Source organism: Natator depressus, chromosome 1 (assembly GCF_965152275.1).
Source record: "Natator depressus isolate rNatDep1 chromosome 1, rNatDep2.hap1, whole genome shotgun sequence".
In the NCBI taxonomy this organism is placed as follows: domain Eukaryota; kingdom Metazoa; phylum Chordata; order Testudines; family Cheloniidae; genus Natator; species Natator depressus.
In genome coordinates, this window is record NC_134234.1 from 219,640,035 (window position 1) to 219,665,808 (window position 25,774).

Here is a 25,774-nt window from a genome sequence, read left to right on the forward strand (position 1 = left end):
AGTGTCTCATGCATTAAACAGTCAGCAGCCAGAAAGGTGTTGATGGCTCCTGGGTGAATATCTGCTTTTTGTATGTGGGGGCCAGATGGTGGGAGATATTCACTGGAAGAACTGTTTGTGTGGCTACAAAATGCACATGTCTTGTCATTTGTTGCATCCCATGATGTTTCCCAATTGTCCCGGGTGATGCAACTCGTATCACCTTATCATGGGATGGATGTTATTTAACCCACACAATGTTGATAGACATGGGAGATATTTTTGTTTGAATCAACCATGGAGATGAGTGTTTTGGACTCATGATTATCTTTATTACATGGCACTGTTTATATCAACGACATGTTGATGGCATGGGTATTACAATGAGCAATTATGTCTAATTGTTTCAAATTTGAATCACTATCTCCGCTCACTTCTCAGAGTGTGGCTGATGGTATAACAAGCTATTTCAACAGGTAAGAAGATTATTGTCTGTGTTACAAGCATTAGATATCTGCAACTAGCAAGGCTGGGGCCTCAAGGCATAGCTAGTATCTGCACACTAGTAAGTCTGTCTACTGTGGCATGCCTGTCTCATGCCCATTTATTGAAAGGACCCCAGCATGTAATGTCCAGTGTGACAAACTTGTCAGATGTAAATAGACGAGATATGCTATTGGTGGGCTGTACATGAATGTTTAGAGCAGTGGTACTCAGACCTCAGTGGTTCAGGAGACAAATTGCGATCAACAGTACCCAAAACAGCCACAGTAGTGTGAATTCAGTATGACAGGGGAAATATTTAGTTTTTATATAAATATTATTCTCACAGCAAAATGACTGGCCAAGTATTTTTATTTTATCACCTGCATTTGGTTAACAACATAGTAAAAAGCATCCTGATTGGTTTATAATTAAATCACAGTGTTTTAATATCATGTGCTGCAAAGAGCTGTAGGAGACACATTAAAAAAGGCACTTGCGGTGAGCTAGAGGATAATGGGAGTGATGGTAATGGCTCATAAGGAATTTTTAAGTAGCAAGCCTAAACACGATAGAGAAACAATGACACATGACAGGTTTCAGAGTAGCAGCTGTGTTAGTCTGTATCCGCAAAAAGAAAAGGAGGACTTGTGGCACCTTAGAGACTAACAAATTTATTTGAGCATAAGCTTTTGTGAGCTACAGCTCACTTCATCGGTTACAGCCACTGAATGCATCCGATGAAGTGAGCTGTAGCTCATGAAAGCTTATGCTCAAATAAATTTGTTAGTCTCTAAGGTGCCACAAGTCCTCCTTTTCTTTTTAATGACACATATGATAGGGTGTAGGCTCTCGGGAGTGGGGTTTCAGTTAGTTTTAATTGTTGTCTCACCTTTGCCCCAAATCATTGCCCATAAGGATGAGAAAGAGGAGGACTGTATTGCAGACATCTAATAGGAGATTTTTATTTATTCCACATCAGTTTGCCTACCATATTCCTAATTATGACTTGACTGCTAGTTTGAGAAGGGAGGAAGCAGCTAAAAGACAAAGTTCTTATATAGCTTATTATTAGTTAATTGTATTATCATAGAACTTAGGACCCCCAGTCCTGTACCAGGGCTGGCCAGTGTTGCCAAAGTCTCTGATGATTAAACCAAAACAAACAAACAAAAAGGGAATAAGTAAAACAAGGGAAAAAGGTATTACAGATGAAAGGATGTATAATTTAAGTAAAGTATATATGAAGTTTTTCCCCAGTATGAAAATCCTTGAAAAGGAACCTTTTTTTGATTGCATAAAGCTTAAAACTTCAGTTTGGGCACTAATGACTTTTCCGGGACACAAATTGCCAAATTTTCAGTGGTTTAACTTGTTTTTAACTGGGCAGAAATCTTAGAAGTTACACATCTAACTACTTGGTTGCAAGTATAAATCAGATAACTAGACATGAAGCTAAGACTTATGCCTACAATTGGTTTGTGGGCACATCTGTAGCAGTTGCAAATTATGCCTGCAAAAAGGGCCTAAGCCCGACTGAAAATTCATTTAAAAAATCTCCACTTTCTAGAAAATCTCCTCACATTAGGCCTGGCAGAAACAATGCCCATTGAAGCAATTTGACAGAAAATTGGGTTTTCAATGACTTTTTACCAAAAAGTGTCTGCTTTGTGCAGACAATTTTTCAATCTTTTCAGCCAAAATATATTTAAATGTATTATTTGTATTGCACTAACACCTAGGAGCCCCAGTCATGGAACAAGACCCCATTGTGTTGTACATAAACAGACCAAAAAGATGGTCCCTGCCCTAAACAGCTTACAATCTACATAAGGAACCAGCCTTTGGTTTTTAAGAAAAAAGTCAACCTTCCCTGTTGGTGGGCAGACACTACAGAAGTCTGAACCAATTAGTGGCCTTCTCTCTCTAGTGGCTGAATTTGATATGCAAGCCTTCTGCGCACTAATGCTGCCAAACCTCACGCTAGGCCCCTTTGAGCTGTAAACAGCAGCTCTGACAGGTGAGGCAGGAAGGGAATGTTGGAGGACCCACTAGAATCTTAGGGCTTGTCTACACTGGCGCTTTACAGTGCTGCAACTTTCTCGCTCAGGGGTGGGTTTTTTTATAGCGCCGGGAGAGCTCTTTCCCAGCTCTGGTGCTGCGAAATACACAGCCATGTTAAAGCGCTGCTGTGGCTGCGCTTTAACATTGCTAGTGAAGACATGCCCTTAGCTTATCACTGATGGAAGTCACTCTTTGCATGTCTCACCACAAATTTTCTGCAAGCTGACACCATTTATTTAGCAAACAGGAAAAAACACTTGACCTGAGCAATGTTTTCGATTAGAAAAACCATTTCATTTACCCATCTGTCCCTTTCCTGAACAGCCAATCTCAGTACCATGTTAATTGCCCAAATGGGAAATCGTTTGAGTAACACTATCTGGAATCAATATGAAGACTTGAATAAGCATGGATGAGAGGCTATCCATACTACCCCACTTCTGCTGTCTTCCTAAGAAGAGGTAGGCCCAAGCCAGCTCAGTTTGCCCCACTTGCCTAAAGTTTCTAGAAAGGTAGACCAGTGAGCTCAGTCGGTTAGACCCAATAGTTGCCTAGGTGCCTGGTGTTCCTTTGAACCTAGGTTTGATATTGTAGTTGAAGAAGACTGCGCTCATCTTACTTCCATGCAACAGCTGACTCCTTTTCCCCCCTCAGGGAGGGCTAATCTGCTCCAAGCAGTATCTCCACTAGAACAGCAAAATGACAGAATGAGGAACTTGGAGGGAAAATGCATGAAGCAATCACTGCTACCAGTAGTTTTACTCACAGCTCCACTGTTCCTAATCACAAACTGGAGTGCAAACCTTCCCCCACATAGTGAGAAACTGAAGAAAGGAGGTATGGAGAAAGGACAGGGTAAGGTGACCCCATAGCTGCTTGCAATGTGGAAACTACAAAAGCCAAACGTTTTCTTCCAGCTAATGACTTCCTGATTTCTCTGCCATTTGTGAAAAAAATAACTGTATTTTTTAATCAGTAAAATAATACAGCCCCTCCAACGACAGTGGAGTACAATAATTGAGGATAGCTTTTTTGCAGCCTACCTGAACGGCGCCCAATACTCTAGTCCTCCTCAGTTCTATTCAAAGTTATTCAGTATTGACAAACCCCAAATGTTTGCGCCAACCTCATGAGTCAGGCCCCCCAAAATTGTGAGATTGTCTTAAAAACCATGAGATTTTAAAAACCATCATAAATGTGGGTTCTTTCTTTTTGAGTCTTGTAGGGTTTGAGCCTTTATGGGGCACTCAGGTCATAACTTCCAGCTTTTCTCTGCAACTATGAGGGTTAGGAACTTTTTTTTTTTTATTTTTAACAAAATCATAGAATATCAGGGTTGGAAGGGACCTAAGGAGGTCATCTAGTCCAACCCTCTGCTCAAAGCAGGACCAATCCCCAATTTTTGCCCCAGATCCCTAAATGGCCCCCTCAAGGATTGAACTCACAACCCTGGGTTTAGCAGGCCAATGCTCAAACCACTGAGCTATCCCTCCCCCCAAAAAGCTGAGATTCTCATATTATCACAGGAATCTAGGAGCAGGGGCTTTAAGAAAAAAAACAATATTGCAACTCTTGTGATAAAATCATGTGAGCTGGCAATGACGGCTATTTCCATGAATGTCATCTTGGTCTGGGAAGACAGGAGGTCTCTGTTAACAACTTGAAGCTGCATCAGTTTTGAGACACAGAGGGTGTTAGTCATATAAAAATAGCCGAAAATTGACCAGAAAGCCAATACAAGAAATGCAATCTCTCAAGCTCTGTGTTCATTTGGAAAAGCTTCCCAGGAAATATTTGAATATTAACAACAACTGTATGGTAAGGAGGAATATTTCATCTTGAAGCTTTTGTTCAATATATTCTTATACTCATCTCACCCACTGAGGACCAGAGCAGGCACCAACTTCTCTCTCTACCACTAAACATGGGCAAAGGAATATTAGACCAGATTCTCTGGTTTGCTTAGTTCACATGACACTGTGTAAGCTGCGCCCTTGCAATTTTTATTTACACTAAGGCTGGATGGCTGTGAATCAGACGGCTGTGACCGACTCCTTGAGAACACCCCGGCTCCTACATACCCCGAACACTGCTTGTGCACAGTAGAGAACGGAGCCCATTATATTTTGACTCTAATGTTTAAGCTTTGTGCCTTTAAGTCACCCTCCACCCTCACACGCCTGCAACAGCCTGACTCTTCCTATGCACCCAGTGGCCTCCCTCTCCTTCAAATCTCTGAAAAGGTGCTTCTTTCAGTTTACTCTTCATGACAGAGGCAGAGTGGCAGTGGATAGCACTGGACTGAGACTCAGGAGACCTGGGCTCTATTCTTAGCCCTATCACTGGTCTGCTGGGTGATCTTGGGCAAGTCATTGCCCCTCTCTGTGCCTCAGTTTCTCCATCTGTAAAAAGGAGATCATGCTTATCTCTCTTTGTAAAGTCCTTTGAGATCTACTGATAAAAAGTGCTCTATAAAGAGATTGGTATTATTATTATTTTTAAAGCTCCTGCTTCTGCCAGTAAAGAGTCCTTACAAACCTTTGCATTGTGGCAGAATTAACAAATGGATACAGTTGAATTATTCAGGCGGCATTTGGGTGATCAGATACTAACTGATTAAAAAAAAATCCCTCTCCTTCCTTTTTCTCTCTCAAAAAAATACACCCTAGGCTCTTGAACTTATTAGCATTACACTATAAGTGTCTGTCTGGCAGTTCTTTTCTCACTTTATTTACAAGCCCTGCTTTTTCATATTGTCACTCTTTGTCCCCAGCAGTACCTGTCTCTGATTGCCTCTCAGAGGGGATGACCAGCTGGAAAAGTCTGTTAATAGTTAATAAAGTCAATCTGGAAGCATTTTACCCACCGGCTTGAAAAAACAGGAAGTGATGCACCCTGCTAATGTGCTTGTCACACTGAATGTAAAAGGTAGCACACGAACAAAGTTATATAAAAAGAACAATGCAGATTATGGTTTTTCCTGTCTTACTAAGGTGGACAGAAACTGAACATATTCTGAAAAATCTGGGATTTTACTTTCAAGGTGTTTTGACTACTTCAGTACTAGGCAATAGTTACTGACCGACTCATTGCTTAAATTTTCTTCTGGTTTGTGGTAACACTGGAGGTAAAATCTTGGCCCTAATGCAATCAATTGGAGTTTTGCCACTGACACCAGGGAGGGCAGGATTATATCCTGGGTCAATTTGTCTACCTTCCTACTACTTTGTAGTTATATAGCGTGCCCTTATGAAAGGTTAGACTGTAATTCAGGATGTATACCCGTGCAAGGGAATAAGGATCTACTATATCCCTGTGTCGGCTATCCAGAACAAATGGGTGGTGAATTATGGATAATGGATGGAATCTTGGATCCACCTCCTAACACACACCAGCCAGCATAACTGTGCGGTCACAGGAGGGTTCTATAATTTGCTGCTGGTATAGATCCTCCCAAAGGAAGGGAAGACAGGGAGGGATTTGGGCCTAGGAGAGGTGTTTCTGAAGCACACTGCCACCTGGGGTTTTTGGGGTGGTGCATGTTACTCCTCACCCTAAAGGCACAATCTCGACCTAGTGCTTTAAGGGGGTGATGTAAATACCTATATTTAAATCAAGATAATTGAAGGACGATTATAACAGAATTCCATGTACCTGCAAGCACACACTAGATCGGGGATTGGCAACCTTTGGCACGTGGCCTGACAGGGTAAGCCCCCTGGCAGGCCGGGCCAGTTTGTTTACCTGCCACGTCTGCAGGTTCGTCCAATTGCAGCTCCCACTGGCCACAGTTCATCGCTCCAGGCTAATGGGGGCTGCGGGAAGCGGTGGCCAACAACCCTCGGGCCGCATGCCAAAGGTTGCCGTCCCTGCACTAGATTTTGTTCTGCAATCTACATGGCAAGAACATTTGAGTGCTACACTTTGCAACCAAAGTCATTGCAGGTTTGCATTACAACACAGTCTTTAATTATACAATCATTGTTAATTCATAGTCCAGTAGCACTGAGAGACCCTAGTCAGGAAGCAGGCCCTGTGGTGAAAGGCACCGTACAAACAACATACCTTTGCTTACTATTTTTCCATAAGACCCCCTGTCCCAATTCTGTCACCCTGGCTCACGTTGTACTCAATGAAGTCAATGAAACAACTCACAAAGCAACGTACTACTAAATGTCAATAAGGATGTCAAATCTGGATGCCCAGTACACACGATGGATGATGTTCAGAGATTGAAACAGCTATTCAATATTTCTCTTAGTGTCATCATGTAGGTGCTCCATGCTTCATATAATGCACTCCATCCAAATGACCAAGTTTAGGAAAGAATGAAGGTTTGATCATCTGTACCCCAGTTTTATTCATTACATAATCCTGCCTCATTCACATTCAAGTCTGCACTCTTTCCAAATCAGAGCCCTTCCTGGGCTTGGAACACACATGCCAAATTTCAATCTGAAGGGGGAAAGCTTGACAAAGTTGTAAAGATCTGAAAATGAGCCTTTTGAATAAAAAATGCTTGTACAATATAAGTAGGGCCCTACCAAATTCACGGCCAGGAAAACCACACCACAGACCATGACATCTGGTCTTGTGGGCACTTTTACCCTATACTAAACAGATTTCAGAGGGGAGACCAGCGTTTCTCAAATTGCGGGTCCTGATCCAAAAGGCAGTTGCAAGAGGGTTGGAAGGTTATTTTATGGGGGGCCCCAGTATTACCACTCTTACTTCTGTGCTGCTGCCTTCAGAGCTGGGCGGCCACAGAGCGGCAGCTGTTGGCTGGGTGCCCAGCTCTGAAGGCAGTGCCCCGCCATCAGCAGTGCACAAGTAAGGGTGGCAATACCAGAGCATGTCATCCTTATTTCTGTGCTGCTGCTGGCAGCGGTTCTGCCTTCAGAGCTGGGATCCTGGTCAGCAGCCACCGCTCTCCTGCTGCCCAGCTCTAAGGTAGCGCCACCTCCAGCAGCAGCGCAGAAGTAAAGGTAGTGAGACCGCAACACCCCCTACAGTAATCTTGCGGCTCCCGCATCCGCAACTCCTTTTGGGGTCAGAGCCCTACAATTATAACACCATGAAATTTTAGGTTTAAGTGGCTGAAATCATGAAAATTTATGATTTTTTAAATCCTATGACTGTGAAATTGACCAAAATGGACTGTGAATTTGGTAGAGCCCTAAATATAAGCAACAAGCATCACAGTGTACTCTGGTTATAAGTCCTTCAAATAAAGCTATGTAACGAGAGGCCGCACAGTTTAATCACACAAGAGTCAAGCCAGGAAGAAGATAAAACGGGACATGCAGCGTTAACTCAATCCCTTTGCTTCCTATTTTATCACATAATATGACATCATACATTTTTTTCTACAATTATTCAAACAGGTCATAAGAATCATCAGTTTTTAATCAGGTTTTTTTTCCATTCCTCCACAGCACTGCTGGACAGCGCTGAATTGGCACTCAAATTGATTTAGTACTTACAATCAACACCTTTCTGGTTTTTTTTTTTTTTTCCCCTCAGCAGAGAGGGGGACAGATTCTAAGTACTTGGAGCAGGGACTATTATTTATGAAGTGTAATGGTGCTTAGCACAATGGAGCTCCAACAAAGCTGAGGCCTGTTGCTACCACAATATAATTATAAGTAACCATAAAAAATGAAAAAGTGGAGAGCAATCCCCTGCTCCCATGGGGAAATTCTTGGAATGTTTCATTCTCCCAGTGGAGAGGGAACTTTATTGTGCATCTAGTGCAATGTTCTTCCTTCCAGGATTAGATTACACAGGATTTGTTCTCAAGATGCAGCTAACAGAAAGAGCAGACAATTAAAATGTAAAATCCTTAAGTAAAATTCTAAAGGGAGGGGAGATAAATTTCATGGGGAACCTTATTGCTGGCATTTGAAACTCCTGAGAGCTTGACTTTGTAACCTCAACATTCTTTTAAACACAGGATTTTTTAAGGTAATATAATAATAAACTACAAGTGACAATAGCATTTGGATATATAAATTAAGATACACTTTAAAAAAAAAAAGTGTCTTAACTGTGTCTTCCCATTATTTCAGATGTTTGGAGGTAAAATTTCCTTCAAATTTCCTGACTGATTTGTCTGTCTATTGTTTACTACAGTATTCTCATACAGATTTTTCTGCTTATGTTTCCGTTAGGTATTTTAGTCTTAACTTCACCCACATGGAGTTCCATGCCTGGATAGGTTAATAATGAATGACATTATTTTACTGAGCTACCAGTTTTGGTGTGTGTGCTTGCTTTGGAAAAAAGACAATACAAACAACAAAACAGAATCCAAATTAAAATTAAAAAATGCTAACATACAAATATAAAACACATTTATCTTTCCCACCAGTGAGGGCCTGAAGCCACACAACCTTGAGATGTGATTGCCTCAGAATCGCAAGATGAAGTTCCCTTGTAGATCCAACTGGACCGCGTGTTTCCTGTTGAACCAGTCCTATAGTAACATTGTGCATAGTTCAACAGCTGCTGCCTTTTTACCCCAGAAGTGACTGTATTTGGCAGTACATGAAGCAATTCCTGATGTATAAAATGCTTTGGGATGAAAGTTATTACAGTTAATGAATGGTACTTAAGATAATATTTCTTTTATCTCCTCACCTGAGTTTTATCAATACACTAATTATCTACAGCCCAAATCTGAAGTCCTTACTCAGCAAAACTGCCATAAATACAATGGGAAGGAAAGGTGGAAGCTCTCAGACCATATCACAAGTTTTACCAAACCAATTAAAAACACCCTATCAGAACAGCTCAGGAAATACAAACACAAATACAAATATAACTGAAGCCCAAATGCAAATACTTCACCCTGCAAAGACCACTGCTAGTCTATTCAGCTTTTTGACTTTAACGTCAAATACCTGATTGCAGAGATGGAGAAGCAGAGAGACGGAGATGGCAAAGAGCAGGCAGGGGATGAGCAATTAAAGTTTTACTGGGACTAAAAGCCAACAACTACACAAACAAAAGAGTTGGTGACTTATTTACAACCTGTAGCAAGTACTACAGGAAGTAAATAAGCCTGAGTTTATTTTTGCACTATCACCCTGATTCTATTTATCACACTAAAGTAGCCGTGGTATATAGAACATTTCTCCTGGGCTCCCCACAGCTACCACAGCTCAAAAGATGAGCAATTGTGACAGCCGCCATCTTGACTCACATACCAGAAATTAAAGCAGGGATCTCCAGAGCTAAAATCATGAGCTGCTACATCTCTGGCTAGGGTTGTAACAGGTTTTGTGGATTGGGCACAGAGGAGGGCCTGTACTTTATGCTCATCAGGGGTTTACACAGGTCCCACCACCCATTTGCACTGCTACCATGCCTCCTGTAACAATTACTCCTTCTGTCATGGGAGGGTGTCCATTCCTAGCCACCAGACAAAGCAATGGAGAACTACACACCTTAATACCATTGCACATTTCTAGCACACACCTAAGGCTCCCCAGGAGTTTTTGGTAACTTAGCCCCTCCAAAAGGCTAGCAGAGGGGCACAGAGATGAAATCGCATTAATACTGTAATCCCAGTATGTGCCATGAGACACAGGATGAAACCACCTGGCCAAACGTCAGAACATTTTCAAAGGCCTAGATCTGGATGGTCCCATTTCTGAATAACAGTGAATTATTTATTCGGCAGTGGCACTCTATTAAAACTCGCTTCCACTCCTCAGGAGCAGCCGTTGGTTCACTTGAAATTTCTAAAAAGTAATCTTATATTTATAGATCCAAACGTTGTCCAGGATTAAAAATCAGGAAGACAACATGACAGACCAAATTACTATATTCTCTTAATTCCAAATTGAAAACCGAGTTTCCTGAAGGATTTTTATTTCTGTGTAATTCCACTTAAAAATGAGTGAAATGCTGACTTGCTACTGAGAAAAGGGGGAGTAGAGAAAAAAAACCAACAGTATCTGAAGCACAGCTTGTGAAACTAATATTTAAATGTTCCTATAGAGTTGTTCAGTCTCAGAAAAGAAGTCTAAGGGGAGACATGGCAATATAAAAAGAGTACAGGCATTAATTGTTCTCATTAGTCAATGAAAATATAATAAGTAGTGCTGGGTTTAAAATGAAGTAGGGAAAATTTAAGGAAGTTAAGGAAAGTATTGCCTTAGTATATTTCCACTTTTGGGATGAATCCCAGAGTCCTGTAGGCCTCTTTCACTCTAGGGAAGGTTTAATTCCCCAGAGGACAGAAGACTCACTGAGCTGAAATAAGGCAGTATCTATGGCCTGTCTCTGTAACGTAACACTTTTGGAAGTAAATGGACTTGCCACTTGGGATTTCAGTGCACACTTTTATACAGCACTGCTCTCATGCCTTTGCTTCCAGATCAGATGCTTGGTTTGGCAGGGCAGTTTTACAATCACCATTTAAATAGAACTGTTCATCCCACCTTCCTGGGGGTTGTACCACTAGCCACTTTCTCACAAGAGAGAATATGCTAGGTGAAAAATACTGAATTGTTTTTTACAGATCCAAAATGCTACAGGTCTGACAGGCAAACTCTTTGGCAAATGTTTTTTTTTACCTCCCTACTCAAAGAACACACCAGGAAGTTGTTAGATACATGACTTGCAAGTTCCTCCACTTAGGACATATTGCGAGACGGTTAAATCATGTAATTCAAGAAGCAGTAATATGTTAACAAATAGCACTCATTTTAACTACAAATCAAATGGACGTGTATTAGCAACTGAAGTTGCGCAAAACCTACTTTCTGAAACCCAAAACTCACCAGGGTGAGGAGAAGAGAGAAGAGCTCAAGATCTGTAAAATAATCAGAAGTTCAGAGTATAAACACTCATTTGGCTAATATTGCTGAAATATCATTATACTAGCAATAAACTTAAGTTACCTAGAACAGAAACATTTGCTATATAGAATGGCAGAAAAATCTCTTCTCTCTCCATTCAGTCTCTCTGGCTCTCCTTAGCCAAATTTGTTAGCTATAATATCACATGAGTCGCTCTAGCATAGATTCCGGAAAGGTTCCTGCTTTACAGGAAAACAGATGCCTTTGTTTCCCTAACAGACCCAACTGTTGTATCCACATCAGCAGTTCAGGAACCCATTACAAGACCTTCTCAGACTAGTTGTGTGGGGCCTTCTTTTACCAGGCATCCAACCTAATGGACCATAAGTCACCTCTTCTTGCACATTCCATTTCCCCTATAAGAAACAGCTTCTCTTTCCTCCCCGTCTGGTTTTAAGGGGCCCACAGCTCCTAATGTAACACTTATGGTATTAACCCTTGTGTTGGCAAGTCTCAAGAGGGTCTTCCCCAGAATGAACAGAAAAGGCATATAAATTTTGCCCGGACTCATCAACCAACAGGTTATGCTAGAATAAAGTCACATGGAGTTTAAGATGCATTGGAACCATAAATTCATTTCAACATCTACACCATTTTTTTCAGGTATAGCCAAATAACTATAAAAAAGCTTACCGCTACCACAGTGTTACCAACTTTCATTATTTTATCATGAGTCTTGTGATATTTGCTGTTTTTCTTAAAGTACCAGCTCCTGGAGCCCTGTGATTACATGAGGATCTTGCTTTTCATTAAGTTTCTAGCACTCATGGTTCCAGATAAAAGCTTGAAAATGTGACCACTGCCATGAAGGATCAAGACCCAGAAGGTGAATGAGAAGAACCCAAAATTTATTACTGTTTTACAGTCTCATGATTTTGGGGGCCTGATTCATGACCATTTGGAACTGGCAAGACTGGGATTATTAGATGGTGAATATTCAAGGTGGGCTCCCTCCTGAAGCTTTTATTCAAAATGAGCAGGAGGTTTTTTTGAGTAAGGGCTCCAGAAGTGGAACCCTTTATTCATATGCCATTTGCGGGGGGTGTCCTTTAAACAAACAAACAATTTACAGTTGGCATCTTTTCAACCAAATGAATGTTTACTACCCAATGGTATCTACTAAATATTTGATACTTAGAAAAAGAAAAAAAAATGGCAAAAAACCCAACTATTGCAGGTTATAAATTTTATATTTTAATGGACCCACTGAATGAGTCACCTAATACAAATACGATCACAGACTGCATGCTACTGTATTTCTCAGGTCTAAACGAACTACATTTTATTGACATTTGCAGATAATACAAGACAATTTTTGGGTAGTAAACCCAGCAATTTTACCAACAGTCAGGACTGTAGAGTTCCTTCATTGGGCATTTTAAATTGTTCTGTCAGCCTCACTAGTTACATTACTCAATATTCATAATTTCCAGATTTAATATGCCAACAGAATCTAATGAAAAACAATAGAAACTTTGTCTTTGAACTTTACCAAATTACCTTTCTGCAGTTCAGTTTCTCAGCAGCCTGGAGAGTTCTCTGTTCTGCACTCCATCTAGTCTCAGAAGGCAACAGGAATGCAGGTTACTGGCATATCACATATCCCTTTTTTTGAGTACTTCTGAAAACAAACCAACCACTTTGCAAGACCAACTCATAACAAAGGACTATGGAAAGCAAGCAAAATTCTACCTGCACAATCATAGCTTTTGAAGGACTAGTTGTATTAACTTTGATCAAATTCATGAGTTTAGAAAGGACATTGTCACTTCATAATTTTAAAGAGACTTTTCACTCCTTAGTGGATAAACAAACTCCTACATACAGACACACATTTGTTTCCTTCCCTAAAAGATTTTCTTCCTCGGCACACAAGTTTGGTTTTTGTAAAGTTGCACACAAGTGCTCTGCCACTGTCATTTTTTTTATTTTTAAACCACATTGTAACACGCATGAGATCCTCATCTGATGTAAAACAGTGTACCTCCTATGCACCAATTTACATCATCGGAAGATCTGACCTGTTATTTGTAAAATAAAAACAAATATTATAATATATTATCCTAGAAAACTGAAAGGGGTTATAAAGTGGGGAAGGGGGTCATGTGTGGGCCTCACGAGCTCCAGAACCCATATTAATCATGGTTCTGTACATATGAGTAGTACGCACTAACAAGGAGCTTTGTAACACCTAATGGTCATGTTCTGGTGTTTTTAGAGGTTTCCACTAAGACCATGTGATAACAAAAGAGAAATTATGGATCACTTTGCCACTTTTTTATAACCTTCTACTCTTGCAACAATCTTCTGCAGCGGTCCAATACATACTGATGTGTACAAGTGTATCTAATGGCTTTGGAAGACTCACATAGTTCCCACCACTAAACACACTGCAATCAGCTTTGTTACAAATATGGAGGCTAGAAAAGCCATCAATGTGATGTGACATCCATGCGCTGTAATCTCGCTCTCTCCTCCAGAGACCAGTGATTTCATTTCTATTATACATATTATTATGGCAGTGTATTTTATTCTCTCTTTATGGGCTAGGAAACTAAACACTAGTTTCTTTCTCTCTCACTGAACCATGACACATAGTACACCTCAGGGAATGATCAACCAAGTTCCATCCTGTGGTTTTCACTCACTTCTCTATAGTTCCTTGACACTTTCCTCAATGGGAACATGATCCTATTCCCTCTCTCTACTCTTGCTTCCCTGAAGACACTTGGGCATGATGCACCCAAGAGGACTTCTGAAAAAAATCATTCAATAAACCACCCAGCTCCCCGATCCCCAGATCCAAGCAGCTCCCATGTTAAAAGGTCAGTCGCAAACCAGGTCCCAGAGCAGATTGTACTGCTAGTGAAGTTAACAGGCCAGTCATAATTATGCCATTTGAACCAACCTGGAGGGACAAAACAGGGTAGGATTTAAATTTATTTTGATGCTATAGATAAGATTCTCCACCATTCATTAGGGCAAACTCTTCTGGATCTTGGAGGCTGGACTATCCAGAGACGTTTCAAAGAGAAAACAAGAAAATACTTAGCACCAACTAAGCTTATGCATTTGTTCCCATTACAAGGATTCTGGGCTTGTGATCAAACCTTGACCACTCACCAATACATGGTCTCTGTTACCTCCTGTGCTGTAGCAACAGTTACACAGGCATTACACAATGTATTCTGTTGAGTCAATAACGGATTATAAGAATAATAACTAAAAATGTAATATTTAAGGCTCAGATTCAAATATCCCTGCTCCGGTTGAGTAGTATCTTCCTCTACCAGTAACCTACTGCAGCAAATATTTACATTGACATTAATGACAGTGGAACTACTCAAAGTAAGGCACCATGCAGCCTGAGCAAAGCAATCAGAGTTTGCCTCTTGATGACACATCTTTAAGTCCCAAACAGGATCATTAGAACATTTCTACTCTCCAGGTGCTAATTTGCTTCCTGTATTTATCCAGCCAGTTATGATGCATTCAATTAAAATCCATGATTGGCTTTCTTCAATAGTTACAGCACATTTGAGCATGGACACTTTTCCCACAAAAATTACGAGGCTCAAATTTACAAATCAAATGGTCCCTAGCAGATTATTTTCTCTATGAAATCTGCATACGCTCTACCCAACATGTCAAGCTAATATCTGTCCCCCCAGTAACATAGCCAAGTCCATAATTATTCCCTTGTAAAACTATCCAACTGTTGTGACAGAGAGAGACACATGCACACCAACAGTGTTTCTCAGGGAAACCACTCTAACCGCTGAATAGCCTTACAGCTAAGACTGATAAGCTTTAACCAATATATGAAATCCTGAGACACAAGAATGACGAATGCATTTCTTTTCTGGTGACAACCTCCCAGACCATCATTAGAAAAAGCTGCCTTGATATAAATGATTTTGCTGAACTGAAATCTAGTTTATGGTGCATTTTTTTCCAGATTTATCTAATTACCCTTGACATTCAGCTGTTCACTTCCTCAGTAAATAGTTCTATAGATACAGATATATATTTATTTTATATTTTTTAAGGGCAACAGCAACTTTTACAGTTATTTCTCTCCAAACCACAGAAATGTCACTATGGTGATATAAACCATAGGAAATCCACATTGACTCAAAATGTCGTTTTTGCATATTACAACTTCACCTCTGGCAGAGTTTACTAACAGGAAGTTATAGTAAACCAACAGCAAAGCCCAAATTTTTGAGCTAACCAAATGGGTGTAGTCTAGGAAAAGTTAATAGCTGTTACTATACTCACAGAATAAATAGCCTGAACTAGAAAATGAAAGATTACATGTCAAGTAAAGTTAATGTTTATAGACACAGATTGATCCTCAATGCAGCTAATGCCAGCTACAGTTAAGGGTGCAGAGGGTAAACCAGGGTCTTCCAGTCCCAAACCACCTCACCATCAGATCCAGAAGGACCCACTCAAGAGCATCAGGCCCAGCAGCTTTCTGTCTCCCATGCCACACATCAGCAACCAAGAGGAGTCCTCACAGCCACTGACATCATCATCATCCATTCAACTGTGAAACCTAGACTCTGGATATCCCTAATTTTTGTCCTCCTGCAACATAGCATTGGTTGTCGTCCTTCTTCCCCTTGCCCCTCTCCTACCACTTTGACCTTTCTGATACTCAACCTCAATATCCTGGCTTTACATTTTTCATTTCACGGTCCCTCCTTCCCTCTCCCCTCTTTCTCACACACTCTCTTTCCTACTACTTGTCTCCCTCTCTTCAACCCCTTACCAAAGAGCCTGTAAGGCCCAGATCCTCAAAAGTATTTAGGTGCTAATGCTCATGGAAGCCATTGAATCTGGGCCTATGTTTTTATAATGTAAATAAAATATTGAATTGACTATCTTAAAGAAAAAACAAACACCTGAACTATCAATATGGTTGGCTATCACCACCCTGACAACTCTGCATATCTTTCTCCCCACCGTTTTTTGTCCTTACAGATTATAAAATAATTGGAGTGAGGACCGTGTAATCCTGTACATTTGTACAGCATGTAGCACATGTAAGGTGCTACCACAAGAATTACGAATAAATAATATAGTTGTTAAGCTTAAAGCAACATGATTCGGGTTCTCATTTTTCCCATTGTATTTTAAACATGTTTTCACCACAGACATTACATGTGCAGTTGAAAGGACACTCAGATGCTTTTAAAGTTTAATTGACATTAACATAAAAATGGTGGAGCCTGAAGGGTAACAAGATCTTGCATGTGGCAAACATTCAAGATGATATTGAGAAGCACCATGTTGCTTGAAATAGTATTTTTAGATGAGATGTAAAATTGATGTCCTACCCATTTTGTTGTTGTTAAAAATCTCACGGCAGTGACCATTGTGCACAGGAGGCATGTTATAACCCAGCTGTCCAGGCCAAAATCCATATTGGATAATCACATTCTGCCGAAAGGGTTCCTTTGGAGTTTTACAAAGACAAAATGTCCCACATTTCATCTCACACAGTTCCTAAGTGCTGCCATTCTAGATACTTTTTGGTATTCTGTAAGCAATACCTGGAACAGGAATTCTCTCTCTCTCTCATTCTGCCGCTCACTTTGCAAGAGAAGAATCACCTTCCCTCCAAACACCCCATTTCAAAACATTCCATTCTGAAGAACACCACAGGGTGACCAGATTGCAAGAGTGAAATATCAGGACACATTGGGCGAGCGGGGGGTTGGGGGGGGGTACACAGCCCTGGGAAGCTGCAAGAGAGGTGTATGGCCCCTGCTGCAGCCCACACCACAATCCACGGGGCAAGGACTCAAGAGCCCAGCTCCAGCCCCCAGCAAAAGCCATGGGGCCAGAGGCACAGGTTTCTCCTCCCTCCCTCCCCACAGCCCCATCAGGGCCCTTCCCCACAGCCCCACCACCACAACTAAACAATGCCCCACACAGACCCCCACTGCCCTGACACACAAAGATCTCCCGCATTGCTCAGCACCCCCCAACAGGATCCCACTGCCTACCACCCCAAAACACACAAACCTCTCCCACTGCCCAGCACCCTCCACACCCTCACTGCCCAGCACCGCACATACACCTCCCAGACACTCACTCCATCACACCCTGCCCCCTTCCCTGGCCACTCACCAGCCCTGCTGGGAGGTCTCTGGCTCCTAGGGTCAGAAAGGCGAGGGGGTCTCCAGACTGTCCACGTGCTGCACCCGCCACAAGCGCGAGCTCCGTGGCTCCCATTGGCTGGACAAAGCGCCAATGGCAGCTGCCGGACCCGCAGAGCGGGGCTTGCAGGTGCTGGCAGCATGCAGAGAGCCTCCTGTCCCTCCCGCCACGACCCTAAGAGCCAGAGGGACCTGCCGGGGGGCGAGGCAGGGAGTCCCAGCGGTGCTTACCTGGGGCGGCTCCCAGGAATCATCTGGCAGGTCCCTCTGGCTCCTAGGGTTGGGTCGGGTCGGGGGGGGGGGGGTGCTGGAGGGCTCTCTGCCCGCTGCCAGCGCCTGCAAGCTGCACCCCCACAGCTCTGATTGGGCAGGAAGGAGCCTGTGCAGCAGACGGAGACCCCCTCCGCCTCTGTGCCCAGGGGCTGCCTGCACTGTAGGCTCCTGCCGGCAGGCGGGCACCAGGAGCTGCCCCAGGAAGCACCACCACACCAGCCCCGGGACTTTGGCTGTGATGGTGAGTGGTCCATCCTCGATATCGAGACAAAGGGAGTCCTGACCGACGTGCGGTCGGGACACGGGACAAATGGGTTAAAATCGGGACGTCTGGTCACCTTAGACCACCAGCATTGACCAAGCCACTGGTGGTCTGAAGATCAGTTTGTGATCCATCTAGTTAAAACATTGCTGCATGTAGAGGGCAGCACTGAATTAGGAAAACCTAATTATCACCAATGCACAAAATATCAGACCAACTGGGGACCTCTCTTAGGTAATTATATGGTACCTATTAATATAGTATCTGAGTGCCTCACAATCTTCACCATATTTAGCCTCACGACACCCCTGTGAGGTAGGGAAGTACTAAAATTGTATCGCCGTTTACAGATGGAGAACGGAGGAAGTCTGACATTAAGTGATCTGCCCAAAGTCACAGATGCAGAGCTTGTCTACACAGACAGCACTGCAGCTGCACCACTGTCACACTTTAGGGAAGATGCTACTACATCAATGGGAGAACTTCACCCATTGGCATAGCTAATCCATCTCCACAAGAGGCCGTAGTTATGCCGGTGGGAGAAGCTTTCCCATCGACATAGCATTGTCTGCTCTGGGAGTTCAGTCAATATAACTACATCGCTCTGTTTTTTCACACCCTGAGTGATGTAAGTTTTTAGTGTAGACCTAGCCATAGTCTGTGACAGAGCAGGAAACAGAACCCAAGTATACCAAGTTCCAGGCTAGAGTTCTAAAAACTGGACCAAGAGCAAAGGACAAAAATACAGGACTCTTGAAATAAAGACACTAAAGAGTTTCAGACAATTCTTATGTCTTCCAAACAGCAGGAACAAAGAGGAAGAACAATACATCACTTTTTGGCAACTGTTCATTCCTGAACTATAGGAACAAAAACTAGAGGTTTTCACATGTGCTCTGTTAGAAAAGGGTAAAAATAAAAACCAATTTCATTAGTACCAGAAATATCACAGTGCTGTTATAGAGCCTCCACAATACATATCTGCTGGCATATAATGTGTATCTGCTACATGCCACTTCATCTGAATCGACCTGAGATTTACTGAGCTTTCCCAGACAAAGGAATACAGTGACTACTTGCTTCCAAGTCCAGAGGGTTATCACAGGAAGATGACCACAGGAATTAAGTACAGTGCTGCATCAAGCCATCATCACTGACACCTGGTCTTGTACACCTAGAAATTAGATCAACCTAGCTACATTGCTCAGGGCTGTGAAAAAATTTGCACTCTGAGCACCATAGTTAGGCTGACCTAACCCCCAGTGTAGATGCATCCAGGTTGATGGAAGAATTCTCAACCGAAAAACCCCTTCTGTCAACACAAGAAATGTCTACACACTGTACTCCTGGGAGAATTCTGCTCTACTGCGCAAGTGCAGAATTAATGTCCCCCAGAGATTTTTCACCCCCGCAGAATAATTGATTCCGATGCCGAGGCGAAGGGAAGCCATGAGAGAGAGGTCACGCTGCAATTACACCTTTCACCCACCAGGGGCTGATGTGGCACAAGCAGACAGGGCAGCTGGCTCACAGGCTGAAGCAGACAGCCGCGGGGATGGACCAGGCAGAGGCTGCCTTCCTCATAGTGCCCTACCTGCAGGGCCATGTGAGGAGACACAGGATATGGGGGTGGGGTGGGTGAAGGACAGAGCAGGGCTCACAGGGCTGCTGGGGCGTCACACAGACTGGGGGTCATAACGGTTAGTGAGGCGGGGGTCAGACTGAGGCAGGGGCACAGGAGCTAAATGGGTGACAACATTGAGCCAGGGCCTGAATTGGGAGTGGGGGTGCAGCCATGCCTGGCTGAATGGGGGTGCAGGGGCGCATGTGGACAGAGGGGAGTGAAGGTGCAGGGCCACATGGGGACATGTGCAGATGTACCTGACTGAATGGGAGAGGCTAAGGGTCAGCCAGGAACTGCATGGAGGAGGTTCCTCAACTCCCTAACAATCCCTCCCCGAGGGAAAAAAAAAAATTGTTCTATACTTCTCCTACCCACACCCAACAATCCAGGTTCCCTCCCAGGCTCCTTTCCATTAATTACTTCCCTTTCCCTCAGCCCCTCCATTACCGCCAACTTACCCAAGCCTTTGCCCTGCTTCTGAGGGGTGCGGGACATACAATACAGAAATGTATGTCCCACACCCTTCAGAAGCAGTGCAAAGGCTTGGGTAAGTCAGGGATAGTTTAAATGAATTATTACTCAGAATTCTGTATTAATATGCCTAGTAAGGAATCTATTTGTCAAAATCATTTCCTGAATCTTTTTTGTTGTCTGTATTGTTACAGACATACTTGCTGACAGGTATTTTGAAATAAATTACCATAATAATTGAAACTGGCATGATTATGTTGTGTTATTTTGACAAATAAAATGCAGAAATTTGAACATTTTAAAAATACTGTGCACAGAATTTTTAAACTTTTTGGCACAGAATTCCCACAAGAGTAACACTGGAGATAGAGTGCTATAGCTGTGCTACTGCAATGTAGATATACCAAGTCAGTCTTAACAAATTTCCTTCCGCCACCTTGCCACGCATACCTTCTTACAGTGAAACAGAACAAGCCATTGCCACTGAAGGGAATAATCATATATACGTTTAACATTTCTCCTTAGAGTATCTGTTAACTTTCTGCATCCTTGCATTCATCCTCTTTCGAGACGAATGTTAATTGTTTATACTGAAGCTGAGGACACATTTGCAAAGTGGAGGCAGTTGTTTACTTGTTTGCATCTTCTGTAGGAGACACTGGTAGCTTTCTGTATCTTCACAGCAGCCTGAGGTCTATCTTGCTTTCAGTAAACCTCACCTTCCTGTAGCTGTATGCAGGAGTATCATTTTTCTCCTCTGCTATGCTACCTCCACTACGGAAGGCCGATAATGCCAATAGTGTTATATGGATAGCAAAAGAAGAGGATAAATGATACAGAATATCCAAGTAGGATCGTATAAGCCGGAAATGTAAAAACCCTACAAGATCATTGAGATCTTCAACTCGTAAGTGCAGGATATAAATACCCTGACAGATGACACAATACATCCATCCACAAGATCATGCAGGACATCTCTGGCCCAACAGAGGAACTCAAATTTTGTTCTTGTATTCATGTTTCTTCAAGGGAATCTCCTAATGGAATGTTGTTGCTTCTACTCAAAACACTAAATGACACATTCTGTTGCAAACGCTACTGTGAAGATGTATTTGCAGTGTACACTAAAGACATGCAATCAACAGCGATGATTACAAAATACAAAAAGCAAAGGGATTCCATCAAAAAAAGTTGTTAGCTTACATCTGACCACCCATTCAGAGCAGACTTCTGAACAGGCAGACAGATGAAACAAAAATGGACACTGTTTTCTAGCTCTTATTCTTCAGTCAGGTTCCTTCTAAATCTGCCTTGAAAAAGAAAAGAGGATCAGGTCAGGTAAATGCAACATTGTACAGATGTTTTCTTTGTGATGTTCTACATTTTATCATTTGCCATAAAGAGGGAATAACTAAGACATCTTTGCGTAGCCACTCACATTACAGATTGAATTGATGTGGCCAAGCTTGCCTTCAGCTGGTCTGGTAAAATACCTTTAGACAACTATTCAGGTGGGACAACAGAAATGAATTCAATTGGAAATCTAAATCTTTCAGCGACTGTGCTGCACTAAGAGGAGAGAGACTATGAAGGAGGCATGAATCTTTGTTGCTGCTAGTTTTCTAACAGTAAGATTTATGGGTGCCAGATTTCCTATTTGGAAGATAAGCCACCAGATTTTGTCCTTTTGACAATGGAAATATAAAGTTATGTACAATCCTGGATGTAGATTCTGTGCCTGATTCTCACTGCGCCTTCTGCGGTCATTTACATATGAGCAAAGTGGGTGTGAAATGTTACCTCCCATGAGAGTGGAGAATTCTGGTTTGCCTGCATTTTTACACCAATTCTGCACAGATGCTAATGATTATACACAATACAATGCAGTGGAAAAATCATGCCCTTTAGGTATCAGTTATCAAGAAAACCATTTTCGAAGAATTCACAGCATCTTGGATAGAAAACACCATTTAAGAGCAATTATTATTTCAGAGCTGCGGATGGGCATGGCAGAGGATTGTATTTGTCAGATACATATTTCACAAAAAGGTGTGTATGGAAGCATCCTATTGATCTACAAATGCAAGGAATTAGCACTACATCAACAAGTGGAATTTATATAAAGACTTCTAGAACATAGTGCAGTCAAGTAGCCACCCTTTGAGACAATCCTGTAGTTGTGAAGACCCATACAAAGAACTGGAGAAGAAAAAAAATTACATTAAAAATCCTTAAAAAACAAAAGAATTCGTACCGTATGCATGATGCTTAGAAGAATCCTATTTTCTGTTAGCTTGGAACAATCAAAACCCCAATCTGAAGAGCCAACATTTACTCTCTAGCCATCCAACAAACTACTAAACTGCACTTCAATATCCTGGGAGCTCTGACCACTGGGACCAATTTTATTATTCAAATGATTATTTATATAAAGGCTGTTAGTGTAAGCAGCTGTGCAATATGCAAATAAAAACCATGAATGAAAAGAGCAGCAAACCATATCAAAAGGCCTAACGTCTAAAATCACAAGAGTACACAAAGAGGCACAGAATTAATTCAAAGTGAAGAGCAGTCCTGATAGCGGGATTTCTTTGCAGAGTAGCTTAACTTTCAGAAGTGAGTGGGAGGAGAAGAGACATGGGCAAACATTAATTGGTAGTGTGACAGACAGCAAAGTTGTCACAAAAATACCCGAATGGGTGAAGGAAACAGTAAGCACAGTCGGAAAAGCTTGGGTAGCATGTAGTGAGTGGGAGGAGATGGGCATGTAGGGTGGATTTGTGCAGAGCCTTTAAGGTCAAGATAGGGAACTTGAACTGGATATGAAGAGAGAAAGGAGGTCAGTGAGGGTATTTGAGAAGAGGAAGAGAGAGATGATCAGGCTTGTGGCTGAAAGTGAAGAATGACCTCCTTTCCTCTCTGTTTCCTCATAAATGGCACCAAAGAGCAAAAGAGGAGGAAAATTTGCCCACCAGGCTGCTACTTTTCTCAAACTCCTCTTCTGACACTTAGCCAGTTATACTCATTCTGCATTTAAGAAACATGCCCATGGCTTAATTGCACATACACTCAACTCCAAGTGCCTTTTTGGGACCCTACTTGCTGTTCAGTGGCATTTACAGGCAAAATGATGCTGAAGGCGAGTTTTTATTTTCAGCTGTAGCTTTTCCATGCTGAATACTCCATGCAGCCAGGATTTTTAAGTACTGGTTAAATCAGATCAGCAGCTTTTCCACTGAGGGAAACCACACAACATCTAGGAGTCTTCCTCCTGCCTGAACTCAAGGCAAGGTTTCAAGCACTGAGAAACAGCCAGGTAGCCCGCTCTTCTCAGACCCAGCTACTACCTTTGTTGCAACATTGGTTCAAACTGTGCAATCTCCCTTTACTGCTCTAGGTCCCAGTGAACATTGGCTCTGCCATGTAGAACCCATTGTGGCCCCGTCTCTTTAGCAATAACACAATTTAAAAAAAAAAAAAAAAAAAAAACCCACAACTACCACAAATCCAAACACTGCTGTGTCACTGCTAACACACACAAGGGGAAGTGGCAATGGCCACATAGTGCATTCCCATCAAGTGAACTGACAACCCTGAATCCATAATGCCAAAGGTCAGCCTCCCCTCCACTCAGAGTATATCCATCAAGATAGCAAGTCTGGGAGAATCTTGCATTGAAATGAGGAACACTAGTAGGCTTCAGGGCCAGCTCCAACAAGTCAACTCAGCCAAAGGAAATATACCGTATGTCCCATAGCCCCCAGAAACATCCAAGCCAGTCTTACACGTAGTACAAATGTATGAAAAAGAAAAAAAATATTTTGGCTACAAAATAGTTGCAGGCTCATTTTCTTGCTGACAATCAAATCAGAAATCCAGGCTGACCCTGGACAAGTCATTTATTTAAAGATTTTTTTTTCTTTTAAAATATTGTGGATATTTGAACACTGGATAAGATAACAGTGAGGTGGGTTCCTTTCAGAAAGGGGTCTGTATCTCACAGCTTTCAGCAGCACAAGATGCATAAGTTGCCATGGAAATTAAATGTTATTGAACAGCAGAATATTTGTTTTTAAAAGAACTGTGGGTATTGTTCCATGTAAAGGCTAGGATTCTTCCATAAATAAGTACTGGGCTATTATCAGTGCTGGGAAGATGTGTTTCAGAATATTTTTGTGGTGTTATAATATAATTTTAAAGGTGAATTTAAGGATAACTAAGATGACACCCTAGAGACTAAAGTTTTTTATTTATTCTACTTAAATGGTACAGCACAGACAGTGAGAGTCTTACCTGCCTACGTGCCTTAATCCTGACCTGGGGAACTATAGCACTGGGAAAGAGAAGGCCACTGAGATATGCTGCTATTTAAATGTTTACTAGTTACTAAAATAAAGGTGGCTGTTGAAACTTTCACATCTTGTCCATATGAACTTTGCACTGCTTGAGAATTAAAGGCACACTAAACATTATTTTAAACCAACCACAAAGATAAACAATTTTGTTACTCGTGGTAGAGTCCAATGTCCTGGTTTTCAGGTGTCATTGTCATATCGCCCTGAAATAGAGCTGATCTTGTCTGAGCCCAAGAAGAGTGTATGAAGTCCTCTGTAACAAGTTTGGAAGTAGCAAGTGATGCCCAATCAGGGCCTTTCAGTGGCTGTGGGAGTTCTGCAAGGACTCACCCAAGTGTCCTCAGCATCAAGCTTTCAGCTGACAGAGTGAATGGTGCTGTAGCCAGCAGATCAGGAATCACTTGCATACAAGTTCGCAAAAAGAAAAGGAGTACTTGTGGCACCTTAGAGACTAACCAATTTATTTGAGCATAAGCTTTCGTGAGCTACAGCTCACTTCATCGGATGCTGTAGCTCACGAAAGCTTATGCTCAAATAAATTGGTTAGTCTCTAAGGTGCCACAAGTACTCCTTTTCTTTTCGCGAATACAGACTAACACGGCTGTTACTCTGAAACCTTACATACAAGTTGTGTATCATCTGCTGTGGTCACTCAGTAGAAACACTGCCAGACCTTCAAAGGCCCAGACCACTCTGAAGCCAGTTTCTGCTCCCCGTATAGTATGCTAACTTGGCCCCTGCAATTTACTAACACTTTAGGGAATTCAATTATGTATGCATACAAGAATAATACCCTTTAACTGCCCCATGCCAAGGCAACTTAAGAATGGGGCAGTTAAATTCCCTTCCAAGCATAAAGGAGGCAAGAGAATGCATGTTAGTACTATGCATAGACTTATGGAAGTAGAGAAGGGTAAGTGAAGCGCCAAATAGAAGGGATGAGCCTGTGGCTCAGAGGAGAAGTCAATCCTTCTTTATGAGTGCAATTAAACCTCTCAACTCTTCTGTCAGCCTGGTGATGGAAGAAGTGGATGAAATGCTAGAAATGACAGGCAGTAAATTGGGACCACTGTCTGTATCAATATGTGATGCACACCATCAAGTTAACAGATCATCTAGGATCCTCATCATGACCTGAGACTTTAGGGCCAAAACTGGAATAACTCTAGGACATTTAGGTATTTATTTTATTTATTTATTTGGGGGGGGGGGGGAGGTGTCAGTCA

General features: G+C 42.1%; 1 protein-coding gene across 10 annotated transcripts in view; it reads right to left on the minus strand.

Moving 5' to 3' along the window:
• The window catches only part of FAR2 (fatty acyl-CoA reductase 2), a 219,332-nt gene that overhangs the window by 184,735 nt on the left and 8,823 nt on the right, over positions 1-25,774 (minus strand). For 2 of the 10 annotated variants that reach the window (XM_074935990.1, XM_074935957.1), the window contains exon 3: positions 12,894-12,948. The exons of the other annotated variants lie outside the window; for them this stretch is intronic. The gene's annotated coding sequence lies outside the window, so the exon portion shown is untranslated. The remainder of the gene's footprint in view (positions 1-12,893; positions 12,949-25,774) is intronic. 10 annotated transcript variants of the gene reach the window in all.